The 18606-nt window shown below is 41.8% G+C and overlaps 1 long non-coding RNA gene across 4 annotated transcripts in view; it reads right to left on the minus strand.

Annotated features, from left to right (window-relative positions):
- LOC106590581 (uncharacterized) overlaps nt 1–18606 on the minus strand; it is a 29519-nt gene that overhangs the window by 2026 nt on the left and 8887 nt on the right. The window contains exons 2-4 of one of the 4 annotated variants that reach the window (XR_006757074.1): nt 17980–18152; nt 16937–17087; nt 4086–4254 (exon numbers count right to left, since the gene is read on the minus strand). This is a non-coding gene — a long non-coding RNA (uncharacterized lncRNA). Of the gene's footprint in view, nt 1–4085; nt 4255–16936; nt 17088–17671; nt 17796–17979; nt 18404–18606 lie in introns of those variants that run through there. The other 3 variants (XR_006757073.1, XR_006757072.1, XR_006757075.1) reach the window with 3 other exon arrangements.

An 18606-nucleotide genomic window follows, 5' to 3' on the forward strand; every position in this document is an offset into this window, starting at 1 on the left:
TCAGCATTTAAACATTTCATTGAATACAATCATTATAGTCTAGAAATTGCTCATATAGGCTGTGACTTACTTAGAATTAAATGCAAATTAAACAAATCCCTTATTAGGCTCAGTCTACAGTGCCTTTGCATTCATTTTTAGAAACATGAGTTTGGCCAGAGTCTGACTTCAGGCTCATGCAATCGTGCCTGGAGAACAGGCCAGCAGCGGAGAATATACTCTCCACACTTGCAGAGCCACTGGGGATGCTAGACACCCTTTGGGCCCCTCTTGCCAGAGTTGTTTATATTTATATAGGTAGGCCTAATCAAAATGGAAAGCTCCTTGAAAGTGGGAATATGCCAGGCCTATTTGGCAAAAATCAATTATGGCCTATTGTATAGACAATATAAAAACATTTACGAAACTTTGAAGATATCTGACTTTTAGTTTAGAAATACTTTTCTATAATGATATTTGTTAGCTACCCCTTTCAGATTCCTGAATGATTCTGTAGTTGTGGACACTACATCACCACACTCCCTCTCTTGCTTTTGGTCCTTACCTTTAAGTCACCTTGATTTTGCGCCTGTGTGTTTTATCAGTTTATTTATGAAAATATTTAGCGAATTTCATGACAGTAGCTAAAGCAGGGGGCTATAGCAGCACACAAGCAGACTACAAATGCATGCTGGGCCAAGCATGCCCTGAGCTCATGAGGTGAGCGCTACTGAAGCGAAACTGGAGCGGGCGAGAAGGCCGATGCTCCAGCCTTTGAATCTTGCTCTGTGCTCCAGTCAAATTGGTTCCGCACGCTCCGATTCAGCTCAGCTCAGATACTCTGACCTAGTGTTGTAGTAGCCAGTCCGGTCTCGAGACCACATATTGAGTGTTTCGGTCTTGTCTCGGTGTCGTATACTTTAGTACTCAGTCTTGACTCTGTCTCAGACAGTGAGGATTCCTAATGACTTCCTGAGACCAGCAGAGTAAAAAACTAATATTATCAGCTTCCAGCATAAGACTGCTTCTTGAAATAGTATCTTAACTTCTTAGGGATGGGGGTCAGTATTTGGAAGTTTGGATAAATGAGGTGCCCAAAGTAAACTGCCTGTTACTCAGGCCCAGAAGCTAGGATATGCATATAATTCGTAGTATTGGATAGAAAACACTCAAGTTTCCAAAACTGTTAAAATAATGTCTGTGTGTATAACAGATATGGCAGGTAAAAACCCGAGGAGAATCCTTCCGGAAATTGTTTGTTTGTTGAGCTCAGCACTCATTGAAATACCTCCCAGATTGCAGTTCCTAGAGCTTCCAGTGGATGTCAACAGTCTTTTAGAAAGAGTTTCGGGCTTGTTTTTTGAAAAATTAGCTAGAATTTGTAGTTTTTCAAGGTGGCTCCCATTTTGGCTGTAGTATTGTGGCACGCGTGGATGAGGGCGCGCACTTTGTTATTTATCTCCGGTAATGAACATACTATTCTCCGTCTTAAATGTTATAGTTTATTTACGTATTAGGATACCTGAGGATTGATTAGGAACATTGGTTGACTTGTTTGGACAAAGTTTATTGGTAACTTTTGGAATTCATTTGTATGCATTTTGAACGAGGGAAACCGGTGGATTACTGAATGAAGCGCGCCAACTAAACTGACTTTTTTGGGATATAAAGGACTTTATCGAACAAAACAACCATTTGTTATGTAGCTGGGACCCTTGGGATTGCAAACAGAGGAAGATCTTCAAAGGTAAGAGATTTATTTTATAGCTATTTCTGACTTTCGTGACGCCTCTGCTTGTTTGGAAAATGTTTAATGCTTTTGTATGCGGGGCGCTGTCCTTAGATAATCGCATGGTATGCTTTCGGCGTAAAGTATTTTAGAAATCTGACAAAGCGGCTGGAATAACAAGAAGATAAGCTTTTAAACGATGTAAGACACTTGTATTTTCATGAATGTTTAATGTTGAATTTCGCGCTCTGCAATTTCACCGGATGTTGGCGAGTCGCCTGATCCGCAAGAATTAACAGCCTTTATATCTATTATCGACATGTTTGCGCAGAAGCGAACCTATAGGCATTCAGTGTGTGACAGGTTGGTGATTCTGAAAGGACCACAACCGTAATACCAGCAGCCTCATTTAGGAGAGTGCACTTTTTGTAAAACGCAAAGGGCCAGTAGTGAAGTGGAGGGTATACGCAGGTATAAACCGTATACCCACAATTTTTTCACTGGGCATTCCGTATAGTTAAGCAATAAGGCACGAGGGGGTGTGTTATATGGCCAATATACCACGACTAAGGGCTGTTCTTAAGCACCACGCAAAGTGCCTAAGAACAGCCCTTAGCCCGTGGTATATTGGCCATATATCACAAACCCCAGAGGTGCCTTATTGCTATTATAAACTAGTTACCAACATAATTAGAACAGTAAAAATACATGTTTTGTCATACCTGTGGTACAGGTCTGATATACCACAGCTGTCAGCATTCAGGGCTGGAACCACCCAGTTTATAATCACTTCTTAATCCCTACTGATGTGTACCAAAGAAGTGTAGTGGAGGTATACGACTTATTAATTATTTAGTACAATAGAGAAATCAAGCACAATATAGCCTATACAATCGCAAAGCACATTAAATATATTAACCTCTAGGGGACACCTTCAAGATATCAATCCCTTTAACGGGATTCTTTGAAAACATCCGGCGAAATGTAACATTAAACATTCTTGAAAATACAAGTGTCTTACACCATTCAAAAGATTAGAATCTTGGTAATCAAACTCCGTTGTCCGATTTAAAATAGCTAATACAGAGGAAAAAATTGCATGCTTTTCTTTGAGAAGAGCGAACAACAACAACAAACTTTTTCCGCCATGACAGGTATGACACATTCACATCCGACAGTAAAAATATGACTTACATTCTGATATCTTGCTCTTATTTCTCATCCTGGGGGTCCCAGTGATCAAATGAAGTGCCGTTTTCTTTGATAAAATCAATTTTTATAGCCTAACACGAAACATTTTGTAAACCACTTGTGTCGTGAATTCCGTGTCTATCAACTTTTGACGAAGCATTCGATGTAATTACACACACTAAACATACGTTTATCTAGTCATGGTTGGTTTCATTGCAATCCTCTGGATGTTTGTAACACAGCCAAACTGAATGGTTCTTTTTGTGGGGCATATTGACCGAAAGGAACTGATTTGAAGACAACGAGCAATGACATCATTGCGCACCAATAATATTAGCGATGTTTCGTTGATTGACTGTATTTCTGTCCAATGGTCACTGACCTTCTTGAAATCTAGTTTGGTAGATAGCCAATGAGCTGAGGTAAACGCCAGTATGTGATGGTTATGGGTTGGAACACCAGCCCTTGTCAGTAAACGCACGCGTAACGAACTTCATTCGCCACTGAAGATCAGACTTGTTGAAGGCACATGCCATTACGCACAGTTGTATTTTGTGAAAAGTAGTTTCAGGGATTGTATAGAAAAGATTATGGTGAATAAATCTGGAAAAGCGAAGTCGAAGGCTAGGTATACAAATTTGCAAAACATTTTAGAAGAAATAGATAGGGAGAGTGAGACAGAATATTTACTTGATGATGAATCTTTGAGTGACCATAGCTTTGATTCGGAGGCTGAGGAAATGTTTCTGCAAGGAGAGGACACTCTTCTGGACTGGTAAGTGCAAATGCCGTTGTTTGAAATATAAATCATTTGATATTTTTGGGCAAAATATATATTTTTGTGGAATTTATAGAAATATAATCAGTAATGAAATGTGTAACACTCTGTATTTCCAAAGTACACATTGGCATACATAGTGTGTGTATGACCCATAACCTGTGTTTGTTTGGGTGGATGTGTGTATGTATGTATTCCATTTTTTATAAAAAATGGAATGGAGTAGAACAGCAAACACACACATGGCCACTGTTGGGGGGAGGGCAGGCAGGCCCACAACAATGGCCGTAGTTGAATGGAACAGCACTTCACCATAGTGACTCTGCTCTATATAATACATATCTGTTTATTTTATGTGATGATACAAGGCTCATACATAACAAATATTTTTGAAATGTTTTCACTCACAGTGGTTGCGACTCCGACTGGGAGCCCCCGGTGCCAAGGTGCCCATCCCCCGATGAAGCTGGTTCATCCAGCCAGACAACTGCTATCTCCGGCGCCACACCTACCCCCGGCTGGCCATCTAGAGGTGGGAAGACGTCAAAGAAGCGGAGGAAGGGAAGCGTGGAACCTGCTGGCAGAGAGGTAGATGGGCGTTGGCACTCTGTGCTGGAGGAGGATGTAGATCAAATTCCACCAGTATTTTGGACGAAAAGGCAGCCAGGGCCGCAACTAGACATTACAGCGAAGTACAGCCCCCTTCAACTATTTCAGCTGTTTTTCACCCTGTCAGTTATTGATTCACTTGTATCTAACACCAACAAGTATGGAGCAAAAAAGCAAGCAGGCAAGAAAGATGCATGGATGCCCATTTTCATGCAAGACCTTTTCTGCTTCCTTTCGATTGTTATTTACATGGGGCTGGTGAAGCTAAAATCCCTCAAGGCTAACTGGAAAACATCTCTATCAACTGCCTTCCCCCCCCCACTGTCATGTCCTGTAAAAGGTTTTTATCTATCTTACGGGCGCTTCAAATCAGTGACCCTAAAGTTGATGAGGCCAATGACAAGAGGAGAGGCACTGCAAGGTTTGATAGGCTCTATAAAATTAGACCTCTCTATCCCAGCATGGTTGAGGCCTGCAAGACTTATTCTCAGCCCGCCCTGACCTTGTCAATAGATGAGAGGATGGTAGCCTCAAAGGCCAGAATCGGTCTAAAACAATACATGCGGAAAAAACAACAAAATGGGGATACAAGCTGTTTGTTTTGGCCGATTCTGTGTGTGCGTACACCTGCAATTTTTTGGTTTATGGGGGAAAAGCTGTTTTGCGACCGGTAAGGGACTAAGTTATGATTCTCTCATGGAGCTGTTGGATTTTAACCTCTATGGGCTAGGTCCCACCTACTCAACAGCCAGTTGAATCCCGTGGCGCGATTTTCAAATACCTTAGAAATACTATTACTTCAATTTCTCAAACATATGACTATTTTACACCATTTTAAAGACAAGACTCTCGTTAATCTAACCACACTGTCCGATTTCAAAAAGGCTTTACAACGAAAGCAAAACATTAGATTATGTCAGCAGAGTACCCAGCCAGAAATAATCAGACACCCATTTTTCAAGCTAGCATATAATGTCACATAAACCCAAACCACAGCTAAATGCAGCACTAACCTTTGATGATCTTCATCAGATGACAACCCTAGGACATTATGTTATACAATACATGCATGTTTTGTTCAATCAAGTTCATATTTATATCAAAAACCAGCTTTTTACATTAGCATGTGACTAGCATGTGACTAGCATTCCCACCGAACACCGGTGAATTTACTAAATTACTCACGATAAACGTTCACAAAAAACATAACAATTATTTTAAGAATTATAGATTCAGAACTCCTCTATACACTCGCTATGTCCGATTTTAAAATAGCTTTTCGGTGAAAGCACATTTTGCAATATTCTCAGTAGATAGCCCGGCATCACAGGGCTAGCTATTTAGACACCCAGCAAGTTTAGCACTCACCAAAGTCAGATTTACTACAAGAAAAATGTTATTACCTTTGCTGTTCTTCGTCAGAATGCACTCCCAGGACTTCTACTTCAATAACAAATGTTGGTTTGGTCCCAAATAATCCATTGTTATATCCAAATAGCAGCGTTTTGTTTGTGCGTTCCAGACACTATCCGAAAGGGTAAATAAGGGTCGCGCGCACGGCACTATTCGTGACAAAAAAAATCTAAATATTCCATTACCGTACTTCGAAGCATGTCAAATGCTGTTTAAAATCCATTTTTATGCCATTTTTCTCGTAAAAAAGCGATAATATTCCGACCGGGAAATCGTTTTTTAATACAAAGAGAGTGAAAGTAAAAGCATGCTATCCCCTCATGCACGAGCCTCAGTCTAATGGCCCTCTGATAGAGCACTTGCCAAACGCGCTAATGTGTTTCAGCCTGGGGATGGAATTACATCGTTCAGCTTTTTGCCGCCTTCTGAGAGCCCATGGGAGCCGTAGGAAGTGTCACGTCATGCCAGAGATCCCCTGTATTTGTTAGAGATGATCAAGGAGGGCAAGAAATGGTCAGACAGGCCACTTCCTGTAAGGAATCTTCTCAGGTTTTGGCCTGCCAAATGAGTTCTGTTATACACAGACACCATTCAAACAGTTTTAGAAACTTTAGAGTGTTTTCTATCCAAAGCCAATAATTATATGCATATTCTAGTTACTGGGCAGGAGTAGTAACCAGATTAAATCGGGTACGTGTTTTATCCGGCCGTGCAAATACTGCCCCCTAGCCCCAACAGGTTAAACTTCTGGGGAGTGGCTACAAACTCTTTGTCAACAATTTTTACACAAGCCCTACCCTGTTCACAGACCTCAGGAAGCTGAATGTGTGGGCTTTGGCACCATTCGTACCAACAGAGTGGGCTTTCCGAAGACGAAGGTAAACGACATGCCTAAGCGGGCTGAGCGGGGTACGATGCGACGGATTCGTGAAGATGGCCTGCTCTTCGTGAAGTGGATGGATACCAGAGAGGTGGTGATGTGCATTACTATCCACAAGTCCTTCAGTGGCGATCACGTCATCAGGCGTGTGAAGGGCGCTACTGGGGCATGGACCACAAAAAAAATTCCCCATTCCTGGTGCTATCAAGGACTACAACAAGGGAATGGGAGGTGTGGACCTTTCAGACGCACTGATAGGATATTACAATGTTCTCCACAAGACCATGAAATGGTACAAGGCATTGTTTTATCACTTCATCGACATTGCTGTGGTCAATTCCTTCATCCTCCAGAAGGAAATGGCTAAGAGCTGTGGACAGCCCCCCATCTCCCAGCTAGACTTCAGGGAGCAGCTCACCCAGGAGCTTGCTGGCTACAGCACAAAGTCCACTGCATCACCTCACATGCCAAAGTTCATAACTGCAGGCATGAATGTGCCTCGCGGCCAAAAGGGCACAGCATGGAGGCGTCGTTGTGTTCTTTGCCGCATGAAGTCCCCCATCACCTGCAGCACGTGTTCGGTTTGCCTCTTCTTTACAGCAGAAAGGGACTGCTATGGGACATGGCACCAGCAGCAAAATATTGTGTAGAGGACTGAGGGTCTACCCGTAATTTTTTTTTCAACCTATTTTGCATTTAGTGTAGTTATTTGCATAAAAATGTACCTTTACCAATATTTTTTGCACATTTTTATAAAAAAGTGTTTGTTGGAATTGCATTTTGTTACTTTGTATATAGTTATTTGCACTAAAAATGTACCTTTTTTTGACAAATATTTTTTGCACTTTATAAAAAAAATGCGTTGATGGAATTGCATTTTGTTATGTTTTTATATAGTTATTTGCATAAAAATGTATAAAAAACTGCAAAATTTTTATAAAAAGTGTTTTTTGTGTTACAATTGCATATTTCTATGTTGTATATAGTTATTGGCATAAAAATTTATCAATTCAGTCACTTGGATACATTTGGGCAACTTGTGTGGGACACCTGGGTGACTTCATGCTAAATGTCATGTAGCTCACTCATTCCTGAAGTTATCAGTATGAAACTCTACACAACTACAGTTGCCCTCTTGTGTTCTCCAACTAAATTGTCCCCAGCATCCTATCTGACTGTTTGGCATTTGTTGTACTTTGAAAGATGATGCTACAACAATCACAAAACAGAAAACGTATGCTCTTTCTTTCTCTTTTCTTCTACCAGATCTATTGTGTTATATTCTCCTACATTCAAATTAACATTGCCACAAACTTCAGAATGTTTCCATTGAAATGATACCAAGAATATGCATATCCTTGCTTCTGGGCCTGAGCTACAGGCAGTTAGATTAGGGTATGTCTTCAGGCGGAAATTGAGAAGAAGGGGGGGTAGGGAAAGACTTAAAACTCAGGATTCTGTGAAAGCCTATCCCATTGACAACGTTTGTCGATTTTAAGCTTCCTGGAGCAACCGGAAGTTGTTAAAAACACCCTAAAGGTGTTTTGATATAACCAACCTACAGATTGTGAAAGTCACTGAATTCAACCCTGTGTAGATCAGTCAATTCTTAACGTAAAGACTTAAAAAACTCAGGTATCTGTGAAAGCCTACCCCAATGACAACGTGTGTCGATTAAGCTTCCTGTGCCAACCGGAAGTGCCTTAAATTGGGGTCACACTAGCTGTTTTGAAGGGTTAAAAAGTCACATCTTTCCAAAACTTCATGTGTGAGACTAGGCAACCCTCATGAACTGTAAATCAGTAATTTATCCCATCAGATTTGCAAAAAAACTAACACACACACAGCTAGGACATAGTGACACAGTGTGGGGCTTAGAGACACAATGCCTGCAATAGTTACCTTCAGTCGAACGATCAAAGAACCTAGAGCTCTGAAACTTTAGAAACCTGTTCTAGAGCTCAAGTCGATAGTGCACGGTGAGTTATGTGGCTCTAGAAGGTACTCAGACCAAGAAACAGCCTCGTACATTTGCAATATGTTCAATTCATTTTGACCATCACAAAAATGGCGACATTTAGAAATGTCCCAGAGTCGCAATACTAGGTGCATTGAAACCGCCTCGGCCCATAGAGACGGACCCCAACGTTTCTGTCCGATAGCTCATTCAAGGACCTCGTAGCAACGTCCTGAAAAAGTGGATTTTCAGCAACAATTAAGGTTGTTGCTCGGGCACCGAATTACCTATCGAGCCAAAACTTGGGCCTCACATAGGCCTACACATAATGTCAGAGCTGGACCCGCAGCTTGAACGTAACTGTGTTTTATGGTTTAAACTGAAGGCGCTGTGAATTATGGGCCTGCTCTGATATATGTGATAGTTGGCTTCTAAACGAGTTGGAAAAAGTGGATTTGGTGTCAGATGGTATCAGTTTGGTGTCAGAATGACATCTAATTGACTGATGGATGCTGACTTGCTGGGTGACAAGCGATGGAGAGGAACCAGAGTCACTGCCCGGCCATCCCGAGTTCATCGGGTCAGTCAATTTTGCATTTCTGCAGTATTTTTGAACATGTCAAATTCGTGATGGTAATGGTCATTTTGGACGTTTTTCAAAAAAATCGTTAAAAAAAAGTCCCACTTCTCCCTCATCATACATGACAAATAGACCATCTAGGTTGATTCATGGCTTAACATAGGGCTATATATCATTTGGGCAGTATAAATGCCATTTGGACATGGGTTTGGAAACCGACTTCCTATGATCGTACATGGCAAATGGACAAACATCCTCATTTGGTACATTCAATACTTTCATACATGTATAATTGACAAGAAAATAATTGGACATTTCATTTGGACATTTAAAAAAAAAAAGAAAAAGAAGTATTTATTTTTTACTTCCTATGAAATCATATTCCAAAATGAACAAAACATATGCCTTATGTACAAGCAAAAACAAAAAAAGTAGGTCAATAAAATGTCAAGTATGTTCATACAGCTCTTATACATGTGTAATTGACCAAAGAAAAAATCACATTTTTCGAAAAAACGGTCCAGAAAGCACTTTTAAGGGGGTGATAAGTTTTCCATTTTTTTCTTAATTTTTTCCAAATTTGACTCTTGGGTGTTGACTTGTGTTATATTTGCAATAAGAAAATCCACGGTGGAGCGCGCTCGCCATCTATAGGATTTTTGGGGTGTGACACTTGGCATTTGCCATATCAAATTTGCAATATGATTTGGATGAATGTGGACCAAATTGGGTGGTATTGTCATTAGGGTGTATGATTCGTGCAGTGCCAATATGTTCCCATTCATTTTGGTCCATTTCATGGGGGTCTTCCCTTACTTAACGAAGATTCCCTATCCCGACCGTTCATCACGGTGTGTGCTCCTAGAGGTGTGAGTATGGGGCAGTACCTAGCAGATCGACTAAGGGCAGGAGAGGGTTGGCGGTTTTTGGGAAGAGTAGGGACTCTGAGCTGCATCATAGTCTTGGTAACCTTTCTGATATATCCAGATCCACCACCTTCCGGTACTAATTATATGACACCATTGTCATTGAGAAGAAGTAAAAGAAACTATATAATACACTGATGAGTGACTTATAGAATGAAGAGTCAAAGATGTAGGATTTAAGGTAAACATTAAACAATTCCCCAGGAAAGCAAATAACTTTACAGGGATTGGGTTGGCCAGATTGAAGTACTCGGCCAACCCACCTCGGTTCACTTAAATTCCTGATGAGTACCAGTGTTATAGATACAAGAATGGCACCGAGAACTTAGATGATTTTAATGGCTGTAACGCAATCGTTAATGTGACTGACTTAGGTTTAGAAGTACAGGACAAATTCTTAACCTCACAGCACCTATAACTGATGTAGGGTGGGCTAGTACCAGCAAAGGACACATATGACAGAAATGACCAAAAAGGGTGGTTAGGAACTTGCTCCCCGGGGTTATTGGTCCAACCAGTTCGAGTTAGTCATCAGAGGCCAGTTATAGGAGGCTAAAGTAGGCACAGGAGGAGTTTTGACCAGGATGGGAGTAGCTTTGTCTAGATGGATGCTATTGGCATCCTCAGGGAAGTTCCAGATGAATACAAAGCTATGAATCAAATAGGTGAAGACTTTACCACTACATTATTTTGGTGGTTGACAAAAAATAAAAATGTGGATTGGATTAATGACATTATTATAAATCAACAGAGATTCATGAATGAAACCGGAGATGCAGTAAAGGGGTTCTCTGACCAATTATCCGCCACCCCCCTCATGACCTGGTAAAATAGACTGACTCTCGATATGTTATTGGCTGAAAAGGGCGGGGTATGTAGAATGATTGGGGTTCATTGCTGTACGGTTATTTTTTTAATAAACACAGCTCCAGACGGATCAGTGTTGTAATCACTGTGTTGTGGGCTGCTTTCATCTGTATGAATGTGTTAGTATTGTGTGGTTGTTGTTTGGTCCCTTGTGCGAGAGGTCTCATTTCTAGGGCTCTGGAGGGATCGATGACGGAGCAGATGGTGAGATACGGACAGATTCCATTTTCAGACCAGGGTGATGACAAATACCTACTGCCGAGCCTGTTGGAGGATTCATTTAATTACAAGGAGCCCATGTTAGATGAGACTGTCTTTAATGTTTAGGAAGACTGTTTCTTTAAATGAAGGTCATATCAAAATCCTAGCCGGAAGAGTTATGACTGGATATAGGCCTGGAACAGTCATTGATGAGATGTGATGCAAATGTATGTATTGATTCCGTTTGAATTTAGTTTGATTTGTTGTGACATTTATGAATCCAATAAAAATAGATGTGTAATAGTGTGTGTGAAATATTTAGTCAATAGGGAGGATTGATAAGATAATTGATCTGTTTAAGGTTTTGACTAAACTATTCCACTCTGAAACCATATTACTTTGTGAAAGGTATTAAAAACTATAATCCAATACTGTGTGTGAGTAGACTGTTTAAGACTAAGACACTGTTACTATTTCAAAATAGAAGAAAAAGAAACGCACACCTATTAAGGTGAGGTGCTGGCTAGCGGAGTATAAAACTTGAAAATAAGGGAGAGCTGCACACTCTAGGAGCTCAGATGCAAAAATGTAATATCCAACGTTTCGACAGCCAAGCTGTCTTCATCAGGGTATCATCACAAACACTGCAAGATGACTCGTTTATATAGTGTCAGAAGACACACAGGTGTCTGTAATCATGGCCAAATGTGGCCTAATATCATTGGTTAACTCTGAAATATAAAAATGGCATACAAAAGAACAAATGGATAGCATACGATCATAGATACATTTTAGACTACACAAGCTTACAAACAATTACAATGGCAAAGTCACAAAAATCACAAGAATGGCTTCAAATCAGTCTACATTGAGACCGAAGGGAGCAAGGGTCTTTAATTTAAAGATCCAGGCAGCCTCTCGTTTTAACAATAAATTATCAAGGTCACCCCCCCTCCTAGGGAGGGTGACATGTTCGATGCCAATATAACGCAGAGATACGGCCCACTTCCATAAAGTGGGCCGCAACTGGGTAAGTCAAGTTTTTGCACCTAATGGTGCTACGATGCTCTGAGATACATACTTTTAATTCACACTTTGTTTTAACCACATCATTTTTACCACAAGGACAAGTTATAAGAAAAATAACTGCCTTAGTGGAGCACGTGATAACACCTTTGATTGGGATCGATTTCCCTGTTTGTGGGTGTTTGAAGGATTTACATTTATAAGTGCCATTGCATTGAGCACAGCCATTACACTTGTAATTTCCATCCAGTAGGGGCGCAAATAGACGTTGTTCAGGAATATCTTGGGGTGGTAAATCAGAGTGTACCAATTGGTCTCTGAGATTTCTGCCCCGCGAGAATACGACCAAGGGAAGGTCCGAAAACACATTACCGAGACTATCATCGGATTTTAGAATGTGCCAATGTTTGAGAACGATTCCCTTAATTTGTTCAGAGCACTTTGAATAGCGGGTAGTTAGAACGCAAGAATGCGTCTTTTTGCGAGACTGACCTTGAAAAAGGTCATTTCTCGTTTTGTTTTGAATTTTCTCAATGGCAATATTAATCTGATCATTTTTGTACCCCCTCTCCTTGAACTTTCTGTGCGTCTCAGCCATATTTCTGTCAATCTGATTGTTTTTTACAAATTCTTTTGATTCGACAGAATTGGCTGTAGGGCAAACTATACTGCTCAAAAAAATAAAGGGAACACTAAAATAACATCCTAGATCTGAATGAATGAAATAATCTTATTAAATACTTTTTTCTTTACATAGTTGAATGGGCTGACAACAAAATCACACAAAAATAATCAATGGAAATCCAATTTATCAACCCATGGAGGTCTGGATTTGGAGTCACACTAAAAATTAAAGTGGAAAACCACACTACAGGCTGATCCAACTTTGATGTAATGTCCTTAAAAAAAGTCAAAATGAGGCTCAGTAGTGTGTGTGGCCTCCACGTGCCTGTATAACCTCCCTACAACGCCTGGGCATGCTCCTGATGAGGTGGGGGATGGTCTCCTGAGCGATCTCCTCCCAGACCTGGACTAAAGCATCCGCCAACTCCTGGACAGTCTGTGGTGCAACGTGGCATGGTGGACGGAGCGAGACATGATGTCCCAGATGTGCTCAATTGGATTCAGGTCTGGGGAACGGGCGGGCCAGTCCATAGCATCAATGCCTTCCTCTTGCAGGAACTGCTGACACACTCCAGCCACATGAGGTCTAGCATTGTCTTGCATTAGGAGGAACCCAGGGCCAACCACACCAGCATATGGTCTCACAAGGGGTCTGAGGATCTCATCTCGGTACCTAATGGCAGTCAGGCTACCTCTGGCGAGCACATGGAGGGCTGTGCGGCCCCCCCAAAGAAATGCCACCCCACACCATGACTGACCCACCGCCAAACCGGTCATGCTGGAGGATGTTGCAGGCAGCAGAACATTCTCCACGGCGTCTCCAGACTCTGTCACGTCTGTCACATGCTCAGTGTGAACCTGCTTTCATCTGTGAAGAGCACAGGGCGCCAGCGAGGAATTTGCCAATCTTGGTGTTCTCTGGCAAATGCCAAACGTCCTGCACGGTGTTGGGCTGTAAGCACAACCCCCACCTGTGGACGTTGGTCCCTCATACCACCCTCATGGAGTCTTTTTCTGACCGTTTGAGCAGACACATGCACATTTGTGGCCTGCTGGAGGTCATTTTGCAGGGCTCTGGCAGTGCTCCTCCTGCTCCTCCTTGCACAAAGGCGGAGGTAGCGGTCCTGCTGCTGGGTTGTTGCCCTCCTACGGCCTCCTCCACATCTCCTGATGTACTGGCCTGTCTCCTGGTAGCGCCTCCATGCTCTGGACACTGCGCTGACAGACACAGCAAACCTTCTTGCCACAGCTCGCATTGATTTGCCATCCTGGATGAGCTGCACTACCTGAGCCACTTGTGTGGGTTGTAGACTCCGTCTCATGCTACCACTAGAGTGAACGCACCGCCAGCATTCAAAAGTGACCAAAACATCAGCCAGGAAGCAAAGGAACTGAGAAGTGGTCTGTGGTCCCCACCTGCAGAACCACTCCTTTATTGGGGGTGTCTTGCTAATTGCCTATAATTTCCACCTGTTGTCTATTCCATTTGCACAACAGCATGTGAAATTTATTGTCAATCAGTGTTGCTTCCTAAGTGGACAGTTTGATTTCACAGAAGTGTGATTGACTTGGAGTTACATTGTGTTGTTTAAGTGTTCACTTTATTTTTTTGAGCAGTGTATTTTTCAAGGGAAGTGGGTGACAACTATCAGCCCTCAACAAACTGTTACGATCAGTAGGTTTCCTGTAAAGATCAGTATATAGAACATTATTTTCACACAAGATCAGAAGATAAAGAAAACTGATTTGACGTATATCAGATTGCATAGTAAATCTCAAATGTTCAGAACAGGAGTTAAGAAAAGCATGGAATGCCTGGAGCTGTTCTGCATCACCCCTCCATAGAACAAAAATATCATCAATATACCGTTTCCAAATAATGTTAGGCAAGAAAACATTTTTGAGAGGGTTGAAAATGGACTGTTTCTCCATGTAACCCACATACAAATTAGCATAGTTAGGAGCCATGGGGGATCCCATAGCAGTACCATTCGTCTTAATAAAGAAATCATTTAGAAACATGAAATAGTTATGTGTGAGTACTATTTCAGCTAATGTTATAATGCAGGCACTGGAAGGTAGTTCATTAGGGTCACGTTGCAGAAGAAAATGTTCCATGGCTTCAATACAGCCCTCGTGTGGAATATTTGTGTATAACGACTCAACATCAAAAGTAACTAACAAGGTATTCTCAGGGAGAGGATCAAGAGATTCAATGATAGAGATCATACTGCTGGTGTCCTTTACAAAGGAGGGGAGCTGTTCTGCGAGTGGTCTAATAAAAAAGTCGATAAAGGGGCCGTTACTGCATCAATGCCCGCTACAATAGGGCGCCCTGGAGGTTTTGTAACACTATTTCGAAAATGAACAGGGCATAGATGATAAGACGACCTTGTGAAAGTAACAGGAAAATGGGCCTCCCTAAGTTAGGTGGTCTGTACTGTGGAAAAATACAGCCGCCTAAAGTGGGGTGGAGTTCCCTACTGATGTAAGTTCATTTGTGTGTGTGTGTGTGGTAATATAAAAGGCTGTGTGCATTGTATGAATTTTAGAGCTCTCGTAAAAAAATATTCTGATCATTGTAGACTAGGTCTCAGTCGGTTTCTTTCAACCGGAACCTTACACCTTCTGGTATACAAACTGAGTAGTTAAATTGAAGTTCGGTTTAAGAACATTGATAACTTAATTCCCGTAACAGAAAGCACCTGCGTAATTTCTCACCCAACTCACTCATGTACTTGGCCATATCACATTTGACATTGTCTGTAAGCTTGAGTTAATTTGCACAAAAAAAATCATTAAATGATGGAAAGACCTGTGTGTTGTCCTTGTTAATGCAGACAGAGAAGAGCTCCAACTTAATCATAGCCATAATTTTGTCACGCACATTGAATATAGTTGAGGAGGGTGCCTGTAATCCTAGATTCAGATCATTCAGGCGAGAAAAAAACGTCACCCAGATAGGCCAGTCGTGTGAGAAACTAGTCATCATGCAAGCGGTCAGACAAGTGAAAATTATGGTCAGTGAAGAAAACTTTAAGCTCGACTCAATTAAAAAAAATATCAATACTTTGCCCCTTGATAACCAGCGCACTTCTGTATGTTGTAAAAGCGTTACCCGCTCCTCCGCTCTCTCCACTGGCTTCCAGTTGAAGCTCGCATCCGCTACAAGACCATGGTGATTGCCTACGGAGCTGTGAAGGGAACGGCACCTCCATACCTTCAGGCTCTGATCAGGCCCTACACCCAAACAAGGGCACTGCGTTCATCCACCACTGGCCTGCTGGCCCCCCTACCTCTGAGGAAGCACAGTTCCCGCTCAGCCCAGTCAAAACTGTTCGCTGCTCTGGCACCCCAATGGTGGAACAAGCTCCCTCACGACGCCAGGACAGCGGAGTCAATCACCACCTTCCGGAGACACCTGAAACCCCACCTCTTTAAGGAATACCTAGGATAGGATAAAGTAATCCTTCTAACCCCCCCCCTTAAAAGATTTAGATGCACTATTGTAAAGTGGTTGTTCCACTGGATATCATAAGGTGAATGCACCATTTTGTAAGTCGCTCTGGATAAGAGCGTCTGCTAAATGACTTAAATGTAAATGTAAATGTACATGTTCGCTGCCCATATCATTGCATAGTGCAGAAAACACACGAGAGTTCAGGGGCCTTGCTTTAACAAAGTTAACAATTTTCACTACCGTGGCTAAAACGTCTTTCAAGCTGTCAGGCATTCCCTTGGCAGCAAGAGCCTCTCGGTGGATGCTGCAGTGTACCCAAGTGGCATCGGGAGCAACTGCTTGCATACGCGTTACCACTCCACTATATCTCCCTGTCACGGCTTTTGCGCCATCAGTAGATACCAACATGAGCAGCAGCTATGTTTGGCTACATATGGACCGTTAGTGGAATTCTCGCGAGAGAGTAATGGTTAATGTGATTGGATGTTATTTATTTGACTAGTGTTATTTCGCTGCACACTAGATGGTTTCTGTTTATTTTTGGCAGTAAAAAGAGGCTACTCAAGCTATAAAAAAAAAACTAATCCAAATGTATAGCCCCATTGGAAAATAAAAATAGACTGTTTGAAAATGTGAATAAAAAGAAATGTAATAAAAAAATATAAAAATCACATTTTTATTTTGCGTACCCCTGGCGGCATTGCGTTTGGGAATACCTGGCTTAGGGGATACTTTTTTTGCAGTCATCGTAGGGCAGGCAGAGCAGGACAGCGGTCAGGATGCCAGAGTAGGGCAGGACAGCCCTCCCGGCCAGCTGGATAAACTCCCTCATCCACGTCATGGCTGTCAACTGGATCACGTCATTGGCTAGGAGAAACCCAGAGAAAACAGTCATTCTGGTGTCAGGTGGGGAGTTTGATAAGATTGATTATGGTTCTATGTTAAGTGGTTCTGTGATAACGTGTTATAAATTGTCAGGTGAACTCCTGAGCTTGCAACTTTCATTCCATGAGGGATTACAGTGAGTAAGTCACATTTTAGTTTAGTCTAATGGAAAGAACAGGCCTGGATTGCACTACAGTGGTATATTGAAAGTGGGTGCTTGAAACAGAACATGAATTAACATTGACAATTAAGGCCATTTAAAAACAGAAAATATTCGAAGCAATGCAAGCTCTCGCTGCCACTATCATTACATTGCGGCATTAGAACAGGTCACGTTACCCCTGTGATGGTTAGTGTGGGGAAAGCTTCTGGCTACTGTTCATTGCTGGGTTCCTCTAACACACACGCAATAAGCACAGCTATATGAAGCTGTTACTCTCCATTGTCCTGTTTACGTTTCATTCAAAATCACAGGTCATTTAGAGTCCCATAACAATTGTTCATTTTAAACCCTTATAGTGGCTTACAGCTCAATCTAATGACCTATTCTTGAAATGCCACTTTACCTGTAACTAAGTTCAGACTCAGACACCTGGCAATGGATGACCAGGATGTTGGCCATCTCTGCAAACTTGACACTAGAGTGAGACTTCTTGATCTCTTTGAGGAACTCTCCCAAGACAACTTCACACATGAAAGACAAGAAACAGTTACAGTTTCCTTCATATAGAGCAGGAGTCTTCAACCCTGTTCCTGGAGTTACCCTCCTGTAGGTTATTGCTCAAACCCCAGTTGTAACTAACCTGGTTCAGTTGATCAACCAGCTAATTATGAGAATCAGGTGTGCTAGATTAGGGTAGAAGTGAAAACTTACACGACAGCAGCTCTCCAGGAACAGGGTTGGAGAGTCTGATATAGAGTGTAGCAGCCCAAGGAGAGGGGAGAACAGGGAGTGCTGCTGTGCCCTAGGATCTGGAAGAGTCCATCAAGGATTTCTGGCAGGTAGTCCAGGAGGTTGATGTCCGGGATATATTTACAAACTAGTATCTGAAGTAGGTGAGAACCAGAGAAACAACCTCAAAAGCTATTAATACAGCTACAAGAGTGTTAATCAACTTTAATAAGGCACACTTTTTAACCAAAACTTTAATGAATGGCTATTAAAGGAAATGAAGTAAAAGAGTTTGATGAATAATGATATTACTGTAAAATGATCGAAACTTGTCTTATTCTGCTCGTCAAGAATGTTTTACTGATACAGACCTGCAAACCTTGAAGAATTTTTATGAGTACCACTTCAGTTTGGCCACAGCACCCCCGGCCCCGCGACGGCGTGGACTGCTTCAGTAGACTCACTATCGAACGTTACGTGTATGATCTATGTAGTAATATTATTCATATCTCATAGCCATTTGCTTTGCTAGTTATAGCCTAGTGTTAGCTAGCTAGCTAACATTGAACCTGGTTGGTTAGCTACCTGCAGATTCATGCAGGATAGTAA

This window comes from Salmo salar, chromosome ssa10 (genome assembly GCF_905237065.1).
Source record: "Salmo salar chromosome ssa10, Ssal_v3.1, whole genome shotgun sequence".
In the NCBI taxonomy this organism is placed as follows: Eukaryota; Metazoa; Chordata; class Actinopteri; order Salmoniformes; family Salmonidae; genus Salmo; species Salmo salar.